Here is a 27562-nt window from a genome sequence, read left to right on the forward strand (position 1 = left end):
TACTGCCAATTTTTACACCTGCAAAAAATTACACCAATTCAACACTTAAATTAGTGAAATTTAGCATGTTAAGTAGAATTTTAACAAAAAACAGTGCTTGCCTATAACAAGCAGAAGCTGTGCATTCAGTTATCTTTCAGGTATCTTTAAATTAACCACAAATAAAAATCCCTCCACAAATGCTTATGTTCACATTAGTCATTTAATTTTAGTTTTGTGCTACATCCAAAGCAAATTTTAAAGAACCAATTATCGTAAAATCATGCTGTTTCAAACATTTTCTGTATATTTAGCTGGATGCTTTTAGCCTTTCAGTCACTGCGCAAAGGACAGGCTCTTCACCATTTTTCTTCTCTTTTGACCATGTTTATCTCATCTCAAGGACAATGGGAGTTTACAAACTGTTTTCTCCTCCATTGTGTTCTCAGTTGCACAACCTGAGTGTCCTACACAGACCTCACATCTTCCTCTCTACAACACTGGAAGGCTCCTTGCTACATTTGACTATGTCTGCTAACTTCTCAGATTTTCTTTCTATTATGGAGCTCTTCAGTCATTTTCTTTCTTTGAAACAACCTTGAACTGTGAACAACCTTGAGTTGTTCACAGAGAGCTGTGTTTTCCCTTGTTAAAAGCAAATAAAAGAAACAGCTACCTTTCTGGTCTGAGCTGGGGCAGAAAACTTCACACAGACTCATTACTCCTTGGATAAGGAATTACATGGAATTTTGAGATCACACCTAATTTCTTGTTTGCTGGACATTTTCATGTTCTGGAAGGCAGCTGCTCATCTTGCTACTCTGAACAGCATCCCTCTAAAGAACATGATGAAAGTTAAATCTTATACCTTGGCTTCTTGACCAGTTCCTTTTAGGTATCCTTGGTTCATCTCTAATGTCTACTGTGTCAGAAATTGAGCTAAGATGATTAAATAAGCAAAATTTGTGTGTCCTGTGTAAAAGTTATATTACATAACAGTTAAATTCCTAATGATTTGAATACTGAAAAGGTATTTTGGTACAAAGCATTACTAGAATCACAGTCTCCTAGTACAAGTGAGGAGGGATTTTTTTCTTTCCTTCAGAATTAATTGATTTTTTTTTAATATCAGGGAAAATTAACCTGATTAAATCTATCAGATGCAGATAACAAATGGAAATTACTGTCTCTGTCTGAAGTCAATGATCATCTGAAATGCACATTGAAACTAAGAGCAATCCCAAAAGTGATATTTAAGTAGTGCTGATGTGTAACTTCACTAAAGAAGTCAGATAGATCTTTGATGATGCTGTGGTGTCATGTTGCCTGTAATAAAGAAAAAATGAGTTGACTTGCATGCTAACATTAACTGTGAATGTCCTTGCTGTTAAAATTATTATGTTCCTTTTTTTAAATTTTTTTTTTGTCTTCTGATATTGGAACAAATCACCATCTAGTACAAAGAAATTCATAATAGCTACACTAAAATCCATGTCCTTTCTTCTTAACATAACATAATTTATGCATAAATTTTATTTCTGGGGAGAAAAAGAACTGACCAGAATAGCCCTAACCTAGAAGTAGTCTGTTAGGCAAACCAAAGTAGACAGTGTGACTGTGACACCTGTAACGGGAAAATCGTGATAAATAATACTGTCATTTCTTTTACTTCTGCAGTGTGGCCTTTTACAGAGCTTCTAGCAAATTTAAACACTTTAGCACTTTAGCTTCTGCTGCAAACTCCTCTTTGTATTACTGAAGCAGATTCTCTACAGCAATTGAACTCATGAATACATTTTTAGGATAGATTTTTTGGCAGCATTGATTTATTTAAAGAAAGGAATGGATCTGAGACTTGTGCACAGTAATAGCTGTAGATAAGACAGAGACTGGGCAGAAAAGTTGCCTAGATGTATTGAAAGTTATTTGATCTGGAGGTAGTAATTTATGGTTCTATTTTTACTTCATTGAGAAAGGTCATGGAAACCTCAAAAATATTGCTGGAATATGACAAACTGCCCATAGCAACCATGCAAAGACGACATGTCTTCTTGATTGAATGCAGCAGAAATTGTGGCACAGCAAAAGGGATGTTGAAGGACTTTTAGAGCAACCCTAAAGTAAAAGTAATCAGTATTAGAAACAGATGGGCAGAAGTGTTATTTAATTCTAGAGAAAGTAGAGATACCTTTGAGAAACGAAGATCAGCCAAGAGAAGTCATTGCTTTCTCTAACCTTGTTTAGTGATGTACCTATATAAATGATGTAAATAAGATGAGATTGTCGAAAATGAGAAGTATGATGAACAGGTCTCCACAGGCAGTGAAACCATTCCTATTTACAAAGAAATGTTAATTTCCTCTGTTTTTTAAGTTCCTGCTGAAAAGTAGATGCTGGTTGTTAGCGTTCGTCTCTTACTTCAGGGGTTTACACACTCTAATTTAAGCTGCTCTAAGCTCATGACTTAAGTGCGTATCATATATCACAAGAGATCACTTAGATGAGTTGGCTGAATTTTAATGATGTGGTGGAAGAAATCCCCTTTGTAAGGGTTCCTGGTCACCCAGTGCAATAGCTCAGATGCCAAAGCTGCACAAATATTCCTTAGCATCACTTGGCCCTAAATCGATATATTTTTCTTGGAAGAAAATATTTTCTGCTTAGACCTTTCAGACCTTATGTCACACACGGCCATCGTATCTGCACTGACAACAGGCCCTGGCCTATTACGTTACCCAGCATATCAATCTGAAATGTGACACAAGGGAACTATGTAACCTCTGCAATATGACACACATTGGAACCATTGTGTCAGCAACTCACGATCTCTGTGGAAGGTGAATAAATATTGACTAAAAATAAACAAACAAACAAACAAACAAATAAATAAATACATAAAAATTGTTGATGTGATCTCAGTTTGGAAGATACCTTGACAACTTTGGCACATATTTATTATAGACCTGGAAGGCAACAAAAATGGCTTAGAATGTATTGGGGATTTGGCTAGTTTTTCATCCTCAGAGATAAGATGATACCAATCAGGGAATTAAATAATTTGTCTATTGCTAAATCCTTAAAAAATTGTGAAAGAATCAGGTTTCAAAGTAAAGTATGCTTCCTCCCATCTTGAACTGAGGAATAATAATGAATAGGATTTTACTAGTAGGGCAATACAAGAGTTTAGTTGCTCATAGGAAAAGGGAGAGGACATATATTTTGCCACTAATTCCAAAAGATCACATTTAATTTTGAAATTAAAATGATCATTTGCAATATACTGCCTAAGCCAATAGGCTTGAAGAAACTAAAAAATACCAAAGAAACTCCAAACACCCAAAGCTGAGGCTGCTATTTCCTTCTCACTTTAATCTTGTTTGACAAATCCAGGCCTCCTGGCAAAGCTGCTGAGTGCCTTTGGCTTGAACACCTCTTGAAGGACCTCTGAAGCACATTCCAGAAGAGGTCCAAAGTGAAGCTGTGAGAGAGCTGAAATGCTTTCCTTTACTTTCTTACCGCTGTACTGAATCATGATTAAGGTGGACAAAAGACAGGAAAGAACCTGCCTTTGCCAGGATGGAGTTTAATGCCTCCTTTAGATCTGCACTGTTGGTTATGAGTGCCACATGCTTGGTGTTCCTCACTGAGGAAGCACAGTTGTGTGTAGGTCAGAACATACTATGGATGGTTTGTACTCTGAACTTTCACATCATGATGACATTTTTCAGGTGTGAAATACACTGTAATATTGGCTATCAGCTGCAGGGATTAGAAGAAATATCACCAATGATATATGAGAAAACAGTGATATCACAACTTTGATGAAAACGATGGAAACAGCATCTGGAGTGCAGCATAGGAAAATGTTCTTCCTAATATCATTGTAAATGAGGACCCAGCAGAGGAGGTAGAAGTCCGCATGGGATATGCTGTATATTATCAGTGAACTTTTGTCCTGAAAGCATTTTATTGTCAGCAGTTTTACAAGATACCAGAGGTAATTCAAAATGGTTAGGAAGCTCCTTAATGACCATATTGTTCACATGTTGCGCAAAATTTGTAGTCACACTGAGACAGCTAGTAATACTATGGACATGTCATTACACAGTGTTACAATACACTTTTGTCATATTTTTGCCTTTTCTGATAATAAAAAACGGCACACAACAACTGCCCCCCCAAGAAGCTGGCTGAAGTTGCTGTGTGTTCAGGAATGTTTTCAGCAGTGCCAGTTGTTTCTGTCCCAGGCAATGCAGCTCTTCAAGCTCAGCCTCAAGCTCTCTTTTATCACGATGGCAAGTGTCACTGCTTTTCCCAGAGCTGCTCTTGCTTCTTGCGGGCTCACAGCTAACGCTGTGTACTGTGATGTAAGAGAGAAAGATCTGTTTACTTGCCTGCTGCTTTCTCTGCTGACAGCACAATTCCCCGTTTCCCTATTCTGTTGCTCAGAAAGACTGTGTCGCTTTGATAAAAAATGAATCAGAAGAAAAAGGCACAGTAATATGAGAGAAACAATTTCTGTTTGAATAAGAAACAGAATCACTATAGTTCCCAAAATCTTCAGGATAGTGTAAGGTTAAAAGTGAAGGACAAAGCCTCTAGCTCTGGAACCCACTGGTTTATACTGTCATGAAAATAATTAGTTGCCTGTGGAGAAGAGCTACTCTTTTTCATAGGAAAATACATTGCACAGTGACAATCCATACCATGCTACTAGTGGACAAGGATATGTCTGGTGAGCATCAGCAGAAGCTGAGGACCTTAATTCATAAATGGTTATGCAGAAAGAGAGGCATCTTGGGCTGAGATTAAAGGGACAACTAATGAACCAACACAAAAGGGAGCCACTTATTTTGCTCTAATGTCTCTAAACCATAGCTTAAAAGAATCTTCAAAGAAATCATCTTCAGCAAGCCAGTGTTTCCCAAACCAGAGGAACAAACATATAGATCGTTGCTGTGATGTTTTCTCTTCTGACCCAAGTAAGTACTACAGCATTTAAGCTAGCAAAAATACATTAAAATACATTTTTAGAATGTTTGTGATTGTTTGGATATATAAACAGGATTGAAAGTGTTAGAGTGGATCCATACTGTTTGGATAACTGTAAATATATCAGATAATCTCTTCTGAAATGAAACCAAACCTCAGAATATCTTAAGTAGGTCATAGACATGTTAATTACACACAAATATATGTGTGTGTGTGTATAATGTATATACTATTGATATAACAACTATATATATACACATATATAAACAATAATGTTTATACCATGAGCAGCCATATGGGCCTCTTTAAGCCTATCCTTTCATGCTTTGATACGTGTCATCGACTATTCATCAATAGACACTCATATTTAATGAGTGCATGTTTTTTAGGACACTGAATAATCCCTTATGCTTTCTGTGAAATATATTTATTGGGGAAAATGCAATAAATAACAAGAATATTTACAAATAACATTATTTTTATATGTGATTATCATTTCTCTGAGGTCTTCCAGCACATCTCAGAATTCAATAAACAAGACTGATCATGATTTAGTAAGATGGACATTATTTTCCCTCTGGACTTGGCTCTGAAACAGAACCAAACTAAAACATTATCTTTACAGGGCTTTCCTACATTCTGGCAAGTGATGGCAGATTATAAAGATGTTGATGAGTTCTTGTAGGAAGTTATCAAGGTGGAGCTGTCTCTATATAAAACATAGTTCTTGTCATACAGAGAAAGCATGAAAATATATTGACCTCTGATGATATTATGAACTACAGATGAAATGGTAGAATAAAATGTGCTTGTATGGGATAACACCCCCCCACACCCCACCCAATAATTTCTATTTTTCCCCCGTAACAACAAATCCTGCTACTACAGTTTTCATTTGACAATGATGATAAATTCATATCAGATAAATGTTTTAATAGTAATCGCTCAGTTTGAGGTATATAAAGATTTTAGGCTGGGGTACATGGAGGAAAAATATGGTTTCTATTCCCAATTTCAAAACAATGTTTTTTCTCATGTTCTTTTTCTTTCCTTCCTCCATCCCCTAACCCCACATGGACTAGGCACAGCACTTAAAATGTGACATAAAAAGTATGGTAAGACATACAGGGCTCCTGTAATTCCCACTGAAACACCATTAAGTAAAAAGTTGTTGAGTATAAAACCTGCTGATCCTTAGGGATGACTCGGAGGACATTTTGCCTTTAATAGCTTCATCCCTTGCCAGGCTATAATTCACTTACATTTCTGTCAACAGCCTCATCAATGTATGACTATGACTTTCATGAAAATTACTGTACTATAAAACTTTCTTTACTATGTGGTCTTAATTAATTGATACGCAGGAGCAAAAAGACAACAGAACCATGATACCATATTATTTTGCCCTCTGCTCTCGATAACTCTGTCTGCTAGGAAATAAAATGACAGGCAGCACCTTTGCAAATGATTTTTACATGCCTTTGAAAAGATGGTAAGCCAAAGGGCAAGTGACCTTGCCAGCAGAAATCTACAAAGGTATCTTAGAAAGGCACTGAATTGAAACATGTTGTTCAGGCTGGGATTGGTCAGTCAGTCCAGACATTGCTCTCGTGAGTAGAATGGTTCATATGCCAGAAACTGCTTTGAAAAATAAGACTTTGCAGGATCTAAGCCAGGGGTCCTCAAACTTTTTAACCAGGGGGCCGGCGCGCGGATGAAGTAGCAGGCAGCCATCTGCGGCTGCTTGGTTCCCCCCCCCCCCCCCCCCCCCAAACCCCTGGCGGGGGGAGAGTGGGGGGGTCTGTAAATATCGGGGGCCGGATTGAGGACCCTGGGGGGCCGTAGTTTGAGGACCCCTGCTTTGAGCACTGGGAAAGCACTTACAGCCTCGCATTTACTAGGGGACATTGACATCAATACGACAACCTTACCTGCAACATGGGAAGAACCAGGCATTTTTGGCTGTTGACATTAAGCTATCTGGATCACGTAGTAGAATACAAAGGAAGGCAAAAGATGTTTTGAGGATGGCTTTAGCCTTACCCTGAACACAGTGGCATTTTGGTGAAGGAAGACCACAGGGGCAAGACTTAGGCTGCCATACGCAAGCTGTGCAAAAGAGGTGGAAATGAAAGCTGCCTTGCCCCAGTGCAGAAAGCTCAGCTTGCATTGACTGAGTCAGTGTGTGGTCACATTGGGACCAACTGGTTATGAGGGAATTTAATTGGTTTCGGCAAAATTTGGGAAAAGACAGATGTTGCAGGGCTGGCTGTGTTCCTGCAACATGATTGTCATAGTGTAATTTCCCATTGGTGTGTTTCGCATCCTCAGAAGCCCAATTAACAAACCAAGCTTTGCTTGCAGCAAGCAGAACTAGGAATGCACTGGTTATCCCTGGGGCAGCTACTTTCCTGTTTTCTGCATGCAAGGAAAAATAAAAAGTTGTCTTTTTCAGTTAACTGAACCAGAGTACCAGCAGTTTATGCTAGCGAGGCTTTAAAAAGAGGCTAGTCTGTATATTCACAATGCCTTACCTCTCCAGTGCACTCTAATGCTTTCAGGAGCTTTCATCCCTTTTGCTAGGCAGCACACAGCTTTATATCTGACTCCCCATCCCCTGCCATTTCCAAAACACAGCTTCTTTAACTGTACAGCTCTGTGATCACTCTTTCCAGGACCTTACGCTTCTAATCCAGGTGATTCTGCTTACTTTTCTTCCCAGGATTCTCCTATTTCCCTTATATCTACTAAAATCAGCTGTACTACAGCCAGCTTCACGTATACAGCATCCTTTCAATTCTTTAAAGAGTTCAGGGAAGATACCAGATGTGCTCTGCCCTCTGCAAGCCAGTCTGTGTACTCTACCTCTTTCATATGGACAGAAATATGTTGAACACTGCATCTATTAAAGAACAAACCTGACAGTAAAAGATTTAGATTCTTCCTCTTATTGTCAGAGAAAGTCTCCTAGTTTTCTCCTACCTTTCTTAAAGGCAAGCTGTATAGTTGGATTTCTTGCCAATAGTGATCTGAAGGAAGGTGATCTCATTTGTATCAGCTACATCCTATTTATTCCAGCCATCAGCATTTCTTTTCTATGTAAGCCTTGTGCATTGGCAAAGATACAGCCAAGATACTTCTTTTTTGAGTGACTGCAGTGTTTTAGAGAATGCTATCCACTAACACAGGATCCATACTGGAAATGAATTTAATAACCATTACTGTAAGGTAACATAGATGTGAAGATCAGCATTGGAAGACTGATTATCAACACACAGTCAACATCAAGAGTTTCCACTGGATCTCTGGATGACTTGAAAATGCATATGAATAACATCAGCTTCTTCATCTGCAGAATCCAGAGGTCTTGAGAGAGCAGAACTGTTCCTGGTCTTTGCAGCAATCCTAAAGCAAGGCTCCAGTGTGAAACAGAAGAAATGCACACACAAAAAGTGCATACCTATAACAGTGAAAGTTACAAGGGAGAGTTTCTAACCCTCCATAAAATTCACGTAACCAGCAAAGATGACATTTTATTTTTGATGATCTATCTCCATCTGTTGGGGTTCAAGGCTTAGTGAAACTCCAAACTGAAAGTTTGTTATATATTGACTTACAAAAAATGTTTTATTATGATAAGCAGTGAGTGTTGGAGGCTCACAAACGGAAAAGGGGACACAAAACGTGACATTGGTGCTATATCTGGATCATTATCATTGCCAGGTGTTCTCAGACATCCTCAAAGAAGAATGAGTATAGCCATATATATCCTTCCATGTAGGTTAATAGGTTCAGGGGAGAAAACAGTTACTTTTGCAATGCATAAATAACTCTTCTCTGTGCCTCAGAGACACTGCACAGGTCTTGCCCTGGTGTACAGATCTGCAGGATTTATAGGCATTACGGGATCTTGAATAATTATCTTGCACCTAGTTAACACCAAACAGGTTGCATTTAACAAATGTATATCTCCAGGAGAGACACTTAATCTTGATACAAAGACATGAAACAATTACATATTCACAATTTCCCTTAGGATTTTCCTATAATGATTAATCATCTTCATTGCTGGAAAAATGTCATGCCAGAAATGCCTGGCATTACTTTCTGTCCATATGTTCTTATTATGACCCTTAATACATAATTTATTGCTGTAAAGGCACTTGCAAGCAGCAATCAAGCCACCTCTTGAGCCTTGTTTTTGGGCTGAACAGATTGGGCTCTCAAACTCTCACTGCAAGACAATTTCTCCAACCTTTAAATCGTTTATGTGGCTTTCATCTAGAGATTTCCTAGCTACCTTTTTGCTATGCAGACACTTAAACTGTACACAGTTTCTTAATATTAGTGTCAGTCCTGCTATAGCTAATAAAAATTTATTTTCTCATACATCTAATACTAATCTAAGTATCACATGACTGCCAGCCTTTTTTAGTGCTGCATCAGATGGGAGTTTACCTGGAGTATTTCTGTTAGGAATATGATACCAAGTCCTTTATTTCTGTGAAGCCTGCACCTGATACCTAGCACTAAAACCTTCCTTAGGTGTTTTATTTGAGTGTTCAGTCAAATACCAATCTAGTTCATTCATTCAGCATTTTTGCCATTGTCCCTGTGCTCCCTATAGTTTTGCTTATCTATTCTATTCACTATGGATAAATATTTTAACACTTTGGCTGGTTGTTAATGGACAAAAGCACTCTGTGATGCTTGGAATAGAAGCATAAAATACTATCACAAGAAAAAAATAGAAACGTTAAAGAAACAAAACCAGATCACTTGTAAATGTTTTTGTACTTCCTACATTCTGACTTGCTGTGCTATCATTTTCCTTAAGTTTCTAGCATCTTTTTTTTTTAAGCGTAATTTTAAACTCCTTTTGATAAGCCTTAGTTTTCTTTGGGATGGAGATAGATTTTTTTTCATCAAGACCTTTAGCTTTGGTTATTCACTCATAGCAAATTAATTGCTCACAAGCTATATTCCATAAGCTGATTCCATATTTATTCCCCTCCTTTCACATGCATTTACCAGGTACTGAATTGCCACCCCATCCAAACTGCTACCGTGACTTCAGTGATGATCCAAGTAGTCTTCTGAAAAAGATTTTCCTCAATTTTGGAAATTCAATTCTGAAAACAGACCCATTTTTTAATGTTTTTTTTCCACAACTAGAAAAAGGGTCATAATTTTGTTTCCTGCAGAATTCTTATTTTTTTTGTCTCAGTCATAATTTTATTCAGTTTGAGGAGACAGGGGCAGACTGACTAGGGCTTACTTGTTCTACCTTAAAAAGCTATGCCTTTAGATATTATTACTACAGAAATTCTACTGACCATACAAAAATCTTCAAGAATCTAGAGGCCACACAAATGCCTGGCAGGGACTAGAATATAAACACATACAACAGAGAAACACAAAAGAAATCTCAAGGTAAAACACAAAATGAACAACTAGACCACACTGCTTTGACAAGTTTATTTTTACCTGACTAAAAGCTTGTTCTGCTTAAATAAGCAGACCAAACATACCAGTTACAGCCTGCTAACTGGCACATAGCTTGAATGCTATTGAAAACAAGCTGAGGTAGAAACAAAAGAAATTGCTCCTCTGCCTTAACAGAGCCTACCTAATGCTTTAATCCCTTTCCCTCTTTCTTTCCTCTTTTCCTTCATTTGCTTGTTTATTCCAGGCTTTTATTTAAAAAAGGTTTTGAGCTTAAATATACTCAGCTGCAACCAGTTACTTCCCAGCTAGGATTTTGCCAAGCCTAAATGCTGATTTAACTCATTAGGTACCTACTCACAGTCTGGAAAAGAAGGGTTATTCCCCTAGGAGAAGGGCTGTGCTGCTGAGAGCTGCTAAGCCCATGTGTATCTTCCAGTACAGAAATAAAACTGCTTTCTCGCCCCTCAGCTTGTCATCCTGCTGGTCTGTGGTGCTGTGGGATGGATGCAGCCTCTTCAGCCTGTGGGTTACAGCAGGGTAAGTTCATTGTGCCTTTGCAACATCTTAAAGCTCTGGACTGTTTCTGGGGTGAAATCAGTCCCTTTGGTAATGTCATGGGATTGTTGTTACTTTTGCAGTCATGGAAAATGGAACAGAATTTGGACTTCCTATGTGAACTTTAGAAAAGTATAGTTGTAGAAGGAATATTTAAAGCACTTACTATACTTTGTTCTTTTTTGATGTCTGGTTGATGTGTTCCCCCCCTTTTCATTGCCTTTTTCCTTCTGTCCCCTTCCCTCCCCTGCAGCCTGCGGGACCTGTATCGTGTTGTCCAGAGAGGCTGTCTCTCTTGCTATGCAGAATCATGTTTTATCTTAAATAGGAGATATTCATGAAAGGAAACACCCAGATGTTACTGAGAAGCTTCACCACAACCTCAGATGCAGCTTCCTTGTCATTAGAATTAGCACAATGGCAAAGTAAAATATGTTAAGTAACTGTGTAACTGAATGCCCTAGATTTTCCACCAGATTAACAGCTGGCGTGTGACAAGTATACATGTAGCCCCAGAGACAGTGAAGTCGGTGTCGTAAAAAGTTTCTTCTAGACTTTTGTCTTCACTGAATAGAAAACATTTCACTAGAGTACACTTCAAAAAAAGGAAAAAAAATATTGTTTTTCTTGTCTTACAAACTGATACTTAATACTTGGTTGAGAAGATCAAGCACAGGAAAAAGTTCCTCATCGCTCCTTGTGGGACACAAACCTCAGAGCTAACAGAAAAGACACCAAGCAGGGATGTTGAGAATTAGAAGCCTGAGCAAGTACAGCAGGAGATAATAAGCCAACTTGCTACATGCAGGGTGTCTTTAATATTAATAACCTCTGTGAGTCTGCAGATGCACCAATGGATGATGCTGGAACAAAGCACTTTGGTACTCTTAGCAAGGGTAAAGCTTTGGGAACCTGCATCAAAAGAGTCTGTGGTTAAGAGAGTATGGCTCAGAAGTAGTACAAACCTTTGTTATTCAGTTTTTGTGTGCATGCTGTTTTGTTTGCCTTTGTGGTTGTCACAGGTACTTTTTTTTTTCTTTTTTTTTTTTTTTTTTTTTTTTTTTTCTGTAAGTCTACGCCCCTTTTGATCTTGGCTAGAGGACAGGGACAGCAAGAACTAGGACTGACTTGTACTATCCAGTAACCTCCTGGTCTGGATGACTGCAAGTTCTCCAACAACTGAAATAGATCTTGGGACCTTCTGTTAAACTCCATAGAAAGACTGGCACAAAGTTTGTTTCATTAACAATTGCATGTAAACCCAATATGTTAGAAGGGTTGTTTTTTGTTTGTTTTTTTTTTATCTGACCAAAGCATTTTCCAGTTGATTCATGCTATGATTTAGAGGCACGTAAAAGCCTTACTTTGGGTTCTCTTTCTCTTTTTCAGACTGGCCTCTTAAAGATTAATAGTGGAGAAACAATTATTGCTTAACATATCCACAAACTGGCAGGACTTATCAGTCAGAAAAATACTTGCCCCATATCTGTTGTTCTAGCTCTTGACCTGAATTCAGTGTCAGATGAGTTAGTGGAGATGTACCAAACTTGAGGTCTTTTAAGAAGCATTTCTCTCATCTGTTGTGCTTACTTTACATTTTTCTTTATTTTCTAGGTTGATGTATTTTTTTTTTTTTGCCAAATTTTCTTGGTAGAAGTTGTAAAATACCTGTTTCAGTGACTTCTATGCAGAATTCCCATCTTAACAGTACTTCAGATTGTTTTCTTTGGTGGGCGTAAGAGATGCAAAATTGTCAGTTACTTTTCCTTGATGATCGACTTACAAATTTTTCATGAGTAACAAGAAAATATTAATTTTGACATAAAACCTATTTTACATAGGAAAGACACAATCTTCTGAATTAAAAGTTTAATTTGGCATTTCTGAACAGACCCTACATGATCTTTTCATGTTTAGAGCTATCAGAATATAAAGGCTATTTTTGTGATAAAAATATCCTAAACCTAGTTTTAAAAAGGAAAGCACGTAATGATAGGAGTGTTGGAATAAATGGAGGTCGGCAAAAATAGGAAATACTTAGGCTAGTGATTAATTTTTGTAATGAAGCTTATTTTTACTATGAAGGACAATACATTTGTACAAAGCAGATCTTGAGACAAGATTGCTAATATATTATGTGCTTATTGAGTCAGCTTTGACAAAGGGACATTCACTTTAACCTCTCCTGCTTTCAATAATCGCCTCTCGATGCCCGCCGGCCGATGCGAATAAATCTCTTCCCCAGCGCGGCTCTCTGAGTGAAGCACTGCAGAAGCAGTTTCAGCAGATGGAGCCAGTGTGCTTCCAATCTCTGACAGCCGTGCTCATCGCAGAAAAAGACAACCAGAAAAATATGCAGGACTGTAGTTAGGGATGTGTCAGGGTCAGTGGTGAAGATTTTCTTTTGGCTTAGTGGAAAAGTGGCAAGCATAAGTGGGAATTAACTGTCCTTTATCAAGCACTGGTGGGTAAGAGGAGTATGGCTTTCTGATTCAGGTATTGGTGATGTACCACACCATGGATAGAAACCTGAGAAGAACTGCAACACAGTATTGCAGTTGTCTCCAAAGTTTTTATGATATGTTGCTCTTTTTGCACTTTTACTCTCACACAGCAATACATTGTGCTCATAAAGTGCCATAAAATATTGAAGTATTCAGAAAACTTGTGGCCAATCCTTTAGGTCTTACGGGGCATGTTGGTCATACAGGACTACAGTAAGCAGAGAGATGCCTCTGTGGAGTTGCAGCTGCTTAGTTCAAGCTTGTACTGACCTGAAGCACCTACTTGAGTTGTGTTCTATGACAAGGGCCTTGTACAGTCACTGACACCGACATTTTAAAGTAGGGAGATGCTAGAAGCATCCCTCTTCACATCAGGCATGAAACATCTGCCAATTAGTAAAAAATAAGCCTGTCATTCTACGCTTTTTAAACCATGAATTTCCACACTGAATTCCAAGTTTCCTAGCTCTAGAGGTACCTCCAACCTCCCCAACGGTCAGAGTACAGATTACAGTGAGAGCTCATCCACAGCTCACATTCATATTAAGGTTTTATCCTTTTTACCTCTAAGCTAATTTAAAGCATTCTTTCCTGCAAAGGGTGTTCCTGCAACAGCAGCTCTTACTGCATGAAGGCCCGTAGCTGTCCAAAGGCCAAAAGTTTAGGAGAAAAGGACAGGGTCTTGGGTGTAAAGCACAGGTATGTAGCACCTACAATCCATGTAGAGCTCTATGGCTGTACCTGGCACTGCTTCCTATGCAGAGGCCATGAGCTACCCTGGGGACCATATCTGAGGGAGACAAAGAGACCTTGTACCTACACCAGCAGACATGTCTTTACCGTGGCAATTGTGCTGGGTTCAGTTTTCAAGTTCAGTAGTTATCATTTGATATACTAACAAGTGCAGAAGGTGACAGCTTCTCACAAACCCCTGCTTCCGTACAGTGCAGCTAAAAGACAATGCTCAGAGCTGTCAACCAGCCTTTGGAGTTGTCCTGCCTTGGGCAGATCACCTGAGTGACTTAGGATTCAGTTTGCATATTTGCTCGTGGGGGTAGGGAAGAAAAGCAGAACAGTTCAGGAAGCTTTCCAGTCTGCACAAAACGTCAGGATTTTCTGTTTGTGACATTAACTTTCTAATAGCAAAATGTGCAGATGCCGGTGGCAGTGAGGGGCTGTGCCCTGCCCTCGAGGGGGGCAAGGATTCACCATCTTCGTGCTCCTGACAACTTTATTTCGGTGTGCTGAGAAGAGGAGAGTTATGCGCTGTTTCAGAAGTTAGTATGCGGTATTGTTGCTATCACGTTGTACCTTCCCTGCAGTTCTTTGGTTCTTACACTGTGATTTAGTGCAGCACATTATAAGAGCAGTGTGTGAAAGTTTCAAAGCCATCATTGGTCATTGTTACAGCAGCATAACACTGACAAGCAACTGATGGAAAGAAAGGTTTTATTGCTGCACTGTTCTCTCCTTCTTGCCTATTTAGGTCTTCAGCTTCTGTACTTTAGTGACACCATACGTTACCGAATTCTTGAACAAAGTTCAGTGGGTATAAAGTAAGGCATTATTTTATCTGCATGTCTGATACTGAAAGGATAATTGTACTTTACTGTCAATTGTCTATTGCAGCAACAAACTAAGCCATGGTTTTGCATGGACATATATAAAATCATTCTGGTTTTGAATTCAGTGTTTTGATTTCGTGATCTGTTGACTTCAAAGGATTCTCTTATGCAAATTCTAGTCATCTAGTGTTAGTGTTTCAAGACTTTGTTCCATAAAACTGTAAGATCTTGCCATTCCTGAACCCTTACTGGGGATTTCTGACCTCTGATACCAGTCAGATGGTATCTGCAGGCAAATGCAGGCAAGGGAATTCATCATATATCGGAATCTACTCTGGGTTTTCATATGGCTAAAATTAGTTACATAGTGCATACACACATCACTAATTACTCTTGGAATGTAATTTCCTCTAAAGGAATGAACACTGCAAAGTTTTGCTTAATTTTCCTTGTAACAATAAGTCATCTGAATGAGAATAAATCCTGACTAGAAACCCAGAGATCCTGGGGTTGTCCTAGGTCTTTGACAGAATTTCTGAATGACTAGTGCATGTACCACTTGCAGTCTCAGTTTCTAAAACAGCACTTGTGCTCGTCTGTTTTTGTAAATTCCTTGAAATCAATGAATGAAAAGTGTGGTCTAAAAGTTGGGTTTCACATTGTAGCATTGTCTACAAAACATGTCCGCAGTTTCCTTTTCTGCCATGAGTGACTTGCCTATGTTGAAAGCTGGTGCGTAATAAATTACGGTGTGAATTTACAGTATGTGATTTACTCTGCACTGGCTCCAGGTGAGGGCATTCTCAGCATAACTATTCATCTCACCTAGCTGCAGGTGTCCCCAGGCTTCTGCACTGCCAATGGTGACTCTTCTGCAAAGGGAGATTCAGAGCATGCAAGTTAGACATGTGCTGTGATCTCCATTCCAGAGAAACCCCTCTCTCACCCCACACAGACTACAGAGTCTAGGCAGATTAGCTTCCACTTCAAGAGATGTGATACCTTTCCCTCTCACCTGCTTGCCTCTTACCACTGCCTGCGAGACACATTCTTCCACAGTTACTTTGGAATTAATTGTATGTGCTCTAAGGGGTATGCTCACGGGGCTCAGACTCACTCTACAACCATGAGGAAAAAAATGGTAAGTTTACTCAGAAATCGATACAAAGTGGGAGACTGACATAGGTATAGCAGAGATGCCTCCGCTTCTCTCTCTCTCATTCCCTATTAGAAGTGGTAGCGGGCTACCCTCCCAAGCATAAGGTGAACCTTTGTGATGAGCAGATAAGGTGGTGGCACGAAGGAGCTCATAATTCACACCCTCCCTAATTCACAGCACTTACTAACTTCTCCACGTTGGCAAGCCAAACTGCTATATGGCTTAATAACAAAAATGCTGTCTGTATAGAAACTCCCAGGAAGTGAATCAGTGTCCTAGGGACAAAGACTCCACATCCACTCCTGGGAGTTGCTAGTACTCCAGGTATTGCCAGTGGAATACTTAAATAAGCAACATACAGTATTATTTTTCCAGTGGTAATACTTACTGCAACTAAAAGTACTTTTGGTTCTTTATTACTGTGAAACTAGGTACTGTGTGTTTACAACTGATATGAGAATTGGAATGAAATATCATCTTACTGATGCCACGGTTTTTAACCCACGTGACCCACCAATGCTACATTATGCAGAAAAACCTTTAAGGGAAAAGGGGGTTGTATAGAATGGCCGAGAACAGCACATGGGAGGCCGAGCTGTGCAAGGGCTGGTGTAGGAACTGCAGACTTTGCTAATAAATGCTTTCTGTCAGGCTCTTGGCAGGAAACAGGTAGAAAAGCTATAAATCTATTGCAATGACAAGTAGAGATGCTGTCTTTCCGAACACCAGACAAAGTCTGCCTACCTGCAGAAGAGATCTGAATACCGGACTGGCAAAGAAATCTCATCCTCTTGACAGCATTTGTAAAGAACTCATCAAGGACAGGAGTACTGAAGGAGGTACATGAAGGGAAAGAGCTGACACAACATAGAAGCTATGACTAAAGAATGCATAAATTAATGAGTATTGAACAAAATTTGGAACAATGCAATAACATTTTCCTTTGAATTATCCCTGCACATAAGTACATGAACAATCACAGTGATGAATGAGATCTTAAGTAGTTCTGTAAAATACCAGGAAAGAGTTTCACAGTAACTGGAGAAGTCTTACTAAAAGGAGTATGTTGCAAGGGGGGAAAGAACAACCAAGTTGTTGAGATAGTTTTGGCTCTTCCTTAATGAGGAGCATACTCAACTTCTGTAGGTGCTCTAGTAGTTGTGAATGACAAAGCTTGACTGTTACGATGTGAATGGATCATTTTCTGTCCTATGTATTCTAGGATCTAGCAGAGTAGGATTTTAATTACCTATGTTAAGTAATTAATTACCTATTTTAATTTAAACAATTATTAATAACAGAACTGAGAGACCAGTCTGTGGCAAGATAAATACCCTCAGCCAACTACAGTCTGAATTTTATGGATTGATTCTTTTGAAGTTAGCTGAAAGCTTTTCTGCAGTAATTTTTAAACCTGTTCTCCCCCAGTATGGATGCTTTATTTTTTTTTTCCTTTGCATATGCTTGATTTCTTATCTTTCCCCCTTATCTTCACTGATGTGAAAACAGGCAGGGGAAATGCTTTTTAACTTCTTCCTTTTGTACATAGCTCAACTGTGTGTGGAACAGATGGAAAGTGTCCTGTGCAATATACTTCATCTGGATTCTTTCATCTGGGTGACTATTCATGGGGTGCACATCTTGTTTAAAACTTAGGAGTTTTGTAAATGTCATAGGAGACTGAGTCTTTCTGCTTTTTTTCCCCTGGGATTAATTTTCCGTTGCATTTTATTTTGTCTGGAGATTTATCTGGATTAACACACATGCACACACCTTTTTGCTGTTAGGTCAAGGCTTACCAAAATGCAGCTCACAAAGACACTTGTGACCCATTAAGCCTTTGTATGTGGTTCATAAACTACTTTTTTTTTCCTTTTGTCCTCTCTTAATGGAACCAAATCCTAGAGTCACAGAAAGCTGGGGTTAGAAGGGACCTTGATGTCATCTGGTCTGATGCCCTTGCTCAAGCAGGGTCCCCTAGTGCAGGGTGGCCAGGACTGTGTCCAGATGACTTTTGAATGTCTCCAAAGATGGAAACTCTACAACCACACCGAGCAACCTCTGCCAGTGCTCAGTCACCCTCACAGTGAAAAAGAGTTTCCTGATGTTCAGAGGGGAACTTTCTGTGTTTTGGTTTGTGCCCATTGTCTCATGTCCTGTCACCAGGCACCACTGAAAAGAGCCTGGCTTTGACCTCTTTACAGTCTCCCTTCAGGTGCTTATATACATTGATAAGATCCCTTTTGCATCTTCTCTTTGCTAAGCTGGACAGTGATATTTTTAAAATTTAGTGTGCATGCTGTTAAATAAGCCAGAACCAAGGAAATGGGTTTGACCATTGCAATAAGATCACATGTACTGTTTAGCTGTTAACATGGTTCATGGCTTTCTTATGGCTTACTAGATCCTCCAGACAATGCCTGGGCAAGGTTTCAGACACCTTGCGTCAAGGACTGCTCCTAAAAGGCAGGATGGATAACAGTAACTTGGAGGTTTGGCTCCCTCCCCTCTCTTCAGTCCCCCAGGTCTGCGTCAGGAGGCTTGGTACCTTCAGACATCCCTCATGCTCTGCTCTAGGGCTATTGCACATACCTTGAGTCTTGTATTGTGAAAATGCCTCTTTAGGAGGGGTGTTGTAGGGACCTATGTAATGTACAGAAACTCAGCATCCCCCCGGCTCTGGTCAGTTCTACAGGACAGGGATGGTGACATATAGGACTGCCCAGCAGGTGGAGAGTGTAGAAAATCAAAAGCCTCTTATGTAGAAATTCAAGGCCATCCTTGCTGCCTTGCATCTTGGGAAGTCAAGCTCACAAAAATACCACACTGGATAGAAGGCATCAGCAATAATGTTGATAAGCATGTTCAGCAGGAGAAAAGAAGGCACGTTAAACTTTCTACAGCACAGAAGCGTGTACTGGTGACAGGAATGCTGTTTCCTTCTGTGGAATGACAGAAGAAGTCCGAGACCCTTGTTGCTCCTTAGAGTCTCAAAGATGGTATTGATTAAAAACCTATTCTGAGTGCCACGCTGTTGATGAGAACAACACGTGGAAAGCTCATCTCTTGCTTGTGTCACAACAGATGGTGCTTCCTTTATGATGTGGAGAGAAGTGTTGCAGCACTTGGGAACAAAAAAAAGTCATAGAGCCTGGAGGTGAAGACACTTTTATTCATGAGCAAACTCCTGTTGTACACCTTGAAATGGAGTATATCACAAACATTGATGTTAAATGTATGAAAGTCTCCACACCAAAAAGTCTAGTCCTCTGTGGAAGAGCATGAGGCTGAATTTAGAGATGGGGTATATTCACAGTCATTCAGTGGTAATTAGGGATGCAGACCTAAACCTAATTTGGGTCGTTTTGTTTTGTTTTGTGGGAGAACATAGATGTGTTTCTGCAAAAGAGTAATAAGGTTAGAAATATCTGTAAGGCACTGGCTGGGACTGCACAAGCCATTGCTGCTCTTCTCGCATCTCAGTGAAGAGAACCTGAACCTGTGCAGTAGCAAAATTACCACCTAAAAGACTGCATGAAATATTTGAAGGGAAATCTCAAAGTATTGCAGAAACAACAGAAGCACAGTGACACTGCCAGGTTGCAACAAAGGAGGAAGAAGATTTTTCCTTCAGGGCAAGAGAACCAGCAGTCTTTATCCAAGAACTCAGAGGTCCCAGAGCTCTTCCAGGAGCAATTCTTGGATCTACAAGCAAGCACTTGTTCCTTTCAGCTGTGAGCCAAGAAAATCTCCAGAAGATATGCAGGCAAATCTTTTTAACCTGAAGTGGACTGTGAGAACAAAGATAACATAACATGAGTTATGTCTGTTTTCTACAAAAACTTAAATTATGAGCCTTCCTAGCAATTGCTGGCACTCCTACAAGATTATGCTTTCCCTTCAAAGCATACCCAGACGTGAGCAAATATTATTGAATACAAATATTAATAAATCTACTTTATGACTGTGACAGACCAACAATCACTTTGTATCAGTCCACCTCATTACATCTTTTTAAACTCATGTCACCACTAATAATCAACAGTAAAAATCTGCTGTGAAAGTCCCAGTCAACTATAAATTGAATAATATCACTGAATACCCCTATAGACACTTTGTGTATCTATCCTGCTACATCTATGGAACTTTCTGAGGTCTTGTATTACAGATGGGACGTCTTTTTATGACTCAAACCCTAATTCCCATTCAGTGTATTTCTTCTGAATGGATTTGGGTGGGGGACACCTGAAATAGGTATTTCCAGGCTAACAGTCAGATTGTTTTATATGATCAATGATTCTGGAGTCTTCCTCTTTTTTAAATGCCCCAGATAAGAAAAAAAATGTGGATCTGATTAACAGAGAGTGAGCTATCATCAGGAATTCACCTCATCTTCCCCTGGAACCTATTTCTCACAGTAGTGATTCTACAATTGATTAGCCACTCTAAGGACAAAATAATGTGTATCAAAAAGAGGAAAAACCTGTCAGAATTTCCCTAACAACATCCTGGAGGTAAGCCTTGTGATTTTTAGCACACAGTTACTCCCTCTCCAGAAAGACACTATAGCTTTTATTAAGGGCAAAAATTAATGGCTGCTACAAAGAATGCCACTTCTAGACACAAATGAATGCAGGTGACCATACAAAAGTGATAGTACATGTTACTCAGTGTTGTTGATACTGTGCAGGGCTTCCTGAAATCACCTATTTCAAATCTGGAGGGTTGCATACAGGTCATTTTTTCCCCAGCTCCTGGCAGTGTCTCTCCTCCATCTGCATGTAGGAGAGAGGCCTTTGCTTGAGTCAGGTCTTGAAAAAAATTTTCCCTTTACTCTTTGGAGATGATACATTAAGGAAGGAACTTGCCCTTCCTCTTCCACCATTCAATGCTTCTCTTTGCGTGTCTTTTCCCTCTTCTGTCAATGGGAGCTGACAGTTTTCTGGCTAACTTCATATCTGGAGTTCAAGGAGCTTTTTAGCTTGCCTGCCACGGTTTCAGTTGGCTCAGTTAGGATATATCCATCTTTCTTGTACCTGTTCAGAACTGCTGTCTTCACAGTTTATTTTCTTTAGCCAGCAGAACTGTTTTGGGGGACTGCTCTCCTTCTGTGCTGCTTTTTGTTGTGGCTGTTTTCGGTTTAATGGTGCAGTCCGGGGGCCAGGGTTGTATGCTAGCTGCTTGCCTTTCTAAAAACTTCTTTCTACCTTGCTGTTTCCTTTTCGTTTGCAGTTAGGTAAGTTAGAAGGCAGATAAATAGTTCTGAATTTTGCAGATTCTGCAAACCCTGGGTTCCTTAACAGCAGATAAAGTCCACTGTCTGTGAATACGGTGTCTGGAAAGCTGTGCCAGGCAAGGTGAAGTGTGCATGCTGGGGAAAGCAGGCACCATTTCATGTGTCGGACATCTGTTTGCCAGTCATCCCAATAGTCATGACGAAACACAAGTTTTTTCTTATGTACACAGAGAAAAACATGCGTCTGTATGTATATAGGTATTATATTTGCATACTATGTATATGCACACTTCCAGTTTATTCGGGTATTTTACCCACTGAATGAGGACCAGATCCCTTTGCCATTTTCATAGGCAGACAGACGTTTTTGGATTAAGGATCTGAGAACGTCACCACTTACATTTGTTCTGTAAAGAGCATAATGATTCTTGGTTGTGCCTCCATCCTGGAAAATACTGAAAGCAGCAACAACTCTAAGTTACATATACCCACTAGTCCTTCATGAAAAATAAATTAGCAATGGAACAAGTCCAAGTTGTGATGTTAGTTTTGGCTCTAGGAAATGTGTTTACAGTACCTTATAACAAATATATGTATATGAAGAGTGAGCCCTCAGAATGTATTTCTTTAGGTATTACGACCCTTAAGGTTACTTTAAAAGTCAGGAGTTTTTATTTTTTTATTATTTTCAGTTTGTTCTTTGTTTGTGGGTGGTTTTTTTTGTTTTTATTGTTTGGGTTTTTTCTTTCAGAAATGGCACCTCTTCTTTCATGTCTTGTCATACTAAAATAATGATGTTTGAAGCCCGAGTTTTCTCAAAAGTGGGAAGAGCAAGCAGGTAGCACTTAAAACTGCAGTACGCAGTACCTGTTGTTTTGTGCAAATGTGGCTGCAGGGATAAGAGCATCACAACTAATTAAAGTACACAGCGAGTTTCAGCTCCCCTGCCTCAGAGTTACGTACCTTTTAGAGTAAACAGTGTATTTGCTAAATATAATCTGTTGCTGCTTTACTGGAGTTTGTGACATACTGAAGCAAAAGCTAGAGGGTAAGTGGAATGAATTGGCACCTGTTTGGTCCTTGGATATCATGAGTTTACATACTTTTGGAGAATAACAGCAAATAATGTCCCTGCAGGACTTTGCTTCAGTACCTGTTGTGCCAGCAAATTAAAGGAGCTGAGCTCCACGTTTTTCAGGGCTATGCCTGTTTTGCAGTCTTTGTTGGGAAATTTGCATCTACCTTATTTGTCTTGGCTTTGATCCAAACAAACCTTGAGACAGTGGAACGAAGTCAGGGGTCCATCTGAGCAAAGGGGTGATTCATGATCTAATGTCAAATACATCTGTCACTGATTCAAGTGTCTTATAAGGAGAAGGTGAGTTGTCCTAATAGAACATTAACTCTTTCTGAAGCAAATACACTTTGTCACTTTGCGCTGGCCAGTTGTGTGACCTAGGGGGATTGTGCCAGCAACATGTTTTACCCAAGGAGAGATCAGAGTAAAGAGCAGGGCTGGTTGCCTAGATCCTCTTCACTACATCTCAAGAGAGTCCTCTAAGACAGTGAGTCTTCCCTCTCGGAGCTTGGTAGGAGCATCCCTCCTCAAGGCCAGGGATGGTAATGCTTGATATTAAGGAGTAAAACTGTCAGTACAGTCAGTGCAAAAATGCTATCTGGTGTGTCATGGTTCTTGCAAAATGGTGCAGATCTGAAAGACTTAAAAGAGCTTTATTTTGTATTTATTTCATAAACATTCACAGGAAAGAAACATTGTTATTAACTGATGATTTTTTATATATCCTTTTTTTTCAGACCTCTAATTTACATCTTCACCCACCTTGACTCAATATTCTATAGCTGCAGAAACAAAGTAGCAGGGTAGCTCAAAATAAACTGACACACAGCTTTACGTAAAGACTCCAAAATACTTTAATATTTTTTTTCTTTATTTCTTTCTTTTTTTCTTGTTAAGCCAGATAACAAATCCTTGCCTGGTAACTGCTACTTTTTAGGTCTCAGATTTCTCTTTTAAATCTCATTAAACATTATCAGATCCTTGACAGATTCAGTATCTCACTTTTCACTCTTTTCTGTGATTAAGGAGATTACCAGCTCCTTCACAACTTAAAAATGAGTCCCTTTCTTTCACGGTAATTAATACCTAACTAAATTTTTTCTCTCCTCTGTTTTCTTTGCTAATCTTAAAATGGGTATTTTGACATTTACTAATCTCTATATAGACTCATAGAGGGAGTTTAAAAAGTCTGCATAGAGACATTCAAATGCTTTGAAAATTAAGGTAAGAGATAGGAATCTGAAGAATATTAATTGCATCTGAATATTAGGTATTGAAACTCTTCAGATGTGATGTAACCGGACAGTTTTCTCTCTGGCGAACACCAGGACAGGGCTAGCTATATCCACCGCATGGTGGTGGTGAGGTGCTTGCCCTGTCAGCTCCACGGGCTGTGAGGTGCATGTTTAAGGTGCTCAGCTCACAGGCTCCTTAAACCCTACCATTTTCCTGTGGAAAATCGAGACCTTCACTACCAGTTATCCTAGTTCAGATCTCGATAATGGCATCGGTAACCCCTCTACAATGATCAGTGTCACCTACTAACTCTCACCTCATTCTCTTTCAAGATTTTGAATCTCAAGCATTTAGAAATAATAAACCAGGCTAATAATGTATCAGAGTAATTTTTTTAAAAAAAGATAGATAGGGTTTAAAATACTAAGTTTGGAGAACATTTTATTTTCTTTTAATGCTGATATATTTATGATTCATGTTTCTGAACCCCCAAATGAAGAAGCTTCCCCCCACCCCAGCTCCATATTTAATTTACAGTGAGATTCCAAGTAATACTATGATTATGATGTCTGGGAGGAGCAATTATGGTGAGACTCACTGAAGAGCTGGATGTGTTGGAGTTAATGTGGCAGGAGTAAAGCAGAAGAAATGGTTATACAGCCTCCTGAATACTATTTTTCTTGGAAGAGGTTACTCTTGTTTTGGTGCTTGCCCTAGATGTAGTAGAAAGGTTAGAAAAAGGTAGGAGGGTAAAAGCAGGTAGAAATAAATCAAATTTAGTGTTTTATACATCTGCATTAGGGTTTCCTGTAGTCCTTGTTACTACAATGCCTGAGCGTTCCCAAGTAATTTAGATCTGCTCTGGGCATTGTTAATGCACTTCAGTTGAATCATCTGCTCCTCTTCTTCTCCCAGTACAGAGCCAATGTTCAGAATTCAGCTTCTCTTCATTCTTCTTTCTTGCTAGGTCTTCCTCATGCTGCTTATAGTGAAAAAGCTTTCTTGGAGAATAAAATTTTCCATGCATTCCAATGGTGGTCAGCTATTTCTGAAAGCTGATTGCATTACTAACCCTTCCCAACTCGCAATGTTTTCTGTTTCTGGCTTTCATGCCCTTCCATACCCGTTGTGAACTGCCTAGCTGCAGCATGGCCAGGCATGGCCAGAGGTGCACTCACCTGGGGTTCCAGGTGACTTCCGAGAGTAGGACTTGTGTTCTTGTAAAAGTAACAAAAATACCCTGGAACTGAGAGAAATGGAGCACAAGCATCGTGTGCTTTCAGTCACAACACTAGTAAGGAGGCAGCACTCGGCAGCCAGCAGAAGCCTGTGAAATCTCTGGAGCAGTGACGTTCTGTAAAACCATGTGGAGTAACGCAAGAAAAGGTTAATGCTGCTGGACCTATCTCACCCAGTTATTTCATTTGCTTTAATAAACCCTTGTCTGTGCTGTGCAAGGACTCTGCATCAGAACTGTGCTGTCTTAGTAACTAGAAAAGCTGCAACAGGAGGCTCAGCACCTGATTGCCATTGAGGTACAATACTTCTGAAAATCTCATGAGGCATCTGTATATCTCTCCTAATCCCTAATTATTCCTGTGTATCCCTTATTAAAAGGCTATGCTTTCTCGGTAGGGTGTTTTTCTGCTCATTCCAATGTGGCAGTCTTTCATTCAGTCTGTCAACATAACCATCCTAGAATGGCATTTCTTGTAGTTAGTACTGATCCTAAATAGTAATTGTATTTGCAGAGTATTGCTTTGAAGACATGTACAGTTCACTTCTTTCTTTAGTATTTTTTCATACTTGTTACAATGATAAATGTTACTTGGTTCCACCTGTATGGCACTGTATCTGTCTGTAGTACTCTCATGAATACTCTTTTTTCAATAAGGTTTATGGAAAACCACTAATGGGTATGTGGTAATATATATCTTACCATTTACAAGATAATAAGAAGATGTGTAAAATGTAGATGTATTTGATCGCACTCTTTCCCTTCTGTCTTTTATGTCAACTTTCATTTTAGGCCAAAGGTTCTCATCCTTTGACAAACTGGGACTATAAATTGAAACCACACAAGCTGTATTCCATATTCTTCTCAGCCGTAATGAAACTGAAGGGGATTATAGCTTTTTGAAAAATGCTTTTCATTTGCTGAGACATGACTGTATGTCTGAAACCACTTGCTTTCAATTAGGAGCCATTCTGACCAAGTGATACATGTATGCATGTATTCATAGAGCTTCTAATGCCATGGATGTTCATGTCTGGACAGCAGAGTTATTTATCTTTGGAACACGTGTTCATGCAAAGAATACACAATACTAGTTATCTGCTAGAGTTCCTTCCTACACAGTGTTCCTTTCCATTTTGCTATGTTCAACAGCATTGTATTTGGGAGGGTTCTTTAAAATTCTGATTTTAAAATTCTAACAGAAATGCTGAAACCAAAGGCAGCGATGAGCTTTTTATGAGCTGTTAAACCATTATTCTGACCCTTTCCTAAGGTCATTTACTCTTGATACATCTGTCTTCCCTTCAAGATGTACAATATGAGAGTCATTTAGTGAACTACATTAACTAGAAGATTCTTACTAGCAATTGTTGAGGGGATGGTATAAGATCTTAATGTGTCTGGAGAAACCTTAATACAGCTCAGGTCCATTTCAGAAGAAAGGTAAATGTAACTTCTAGACCTGACAGATATCGTCAGCTTCATCTCTCTAGATTTTGTTTTAAGGAGCCTAATTGAAAAATCTGCAAAAAGGACATGCCTGTAATGCCCTGAACATATTCTGCTATTGAACTGGGTTTAAACACCTGAAAACTCAGGATGACATTTGGTGCTTTGAATGATGTGGGTTCCAGTCAAATCCTGTCATCAGACCTGAAATTTGGGATCTTCAGCTCAGTCCAGATCTGTGAGAACTTTCATGGTGTTTTAGCTCAGAAGCTGGTAAGGGAAGACGAAACAGTGGAAAACAGCCCTGTTCGAATAGTATTCGTGCAGCTCCAGTAGTTGTCTTCATGAGCTCTTCTGAAATCTGATTTTGTGCTCTGTAAACAATACATGAGAATACTAGATACCTTTCAAAAGTTGCCTCATAGTAAGATTCTGTATTTCTGAGATGTGTGCCGCCTGATATTTGTACAAGCAACCTTTGTATATGGAAAACAGAAAATACCACTGGAGCTGCCAGAGAATAAAAGTTGTCAGCAGTATTTCGTTCTCGCAAGAAGACACTAGAGATAAACTATAGGAATTTGTTGCTGTGCTAAGCAATGCATTGAGTCTGAGTAGCTCAATTTCAGTCCACTAGAGGTCTGTGAAATCATTTCCCAGGTATGTTTTTAATCTTGTTTTGAAGCAACCTTGCTGAATCTGATACAGTTAAAATAAAATACACTTTTTATCCAGTTCCTATTGTTCTCAGACAAAAGACTACAGCCATACAGAGATCAATTTAATAGACGTGGCAGAGTTAGAAAACAGTCCTAACTGATTCTTTATTCTTGGATCAGCACAGGGAATTGCTTTGACTACTGATTGAATAATATTTTAGGTTAAAAAAATTGGCTTTCCTTACGAATGGTCATTTCTTCTAATAGGAAGAGAGTACCATGTGGCGCAGAGAGTTCATTAGCATGAAATACCCACCCCATCGTAGTTCTTCATAGTGCTAAATTTACTTAAGTAGAAAAGGAGCCAAGATCCATAGCCTCATATGGCTAATGAGGCCTTCCAGAGCACTGGAAGGACACAGGTGGTTATCTATTAGCATCTAGCTCAGACTGTTTGACTTGCTT

Source organism: Falco naumanni, chromosome 1 (genome assembly GCF_017639655.2).
Source record: "Falco naumanni isolate bFalNau1 chromosome 1, bFalNau1.pat, whole genome shotgun sequence".
Lineage (NCBI taxonomy): Eukaryota > Metazoa > Chordata > Aves > Falconiformes > Falconidae > Falco > Falco naumanni.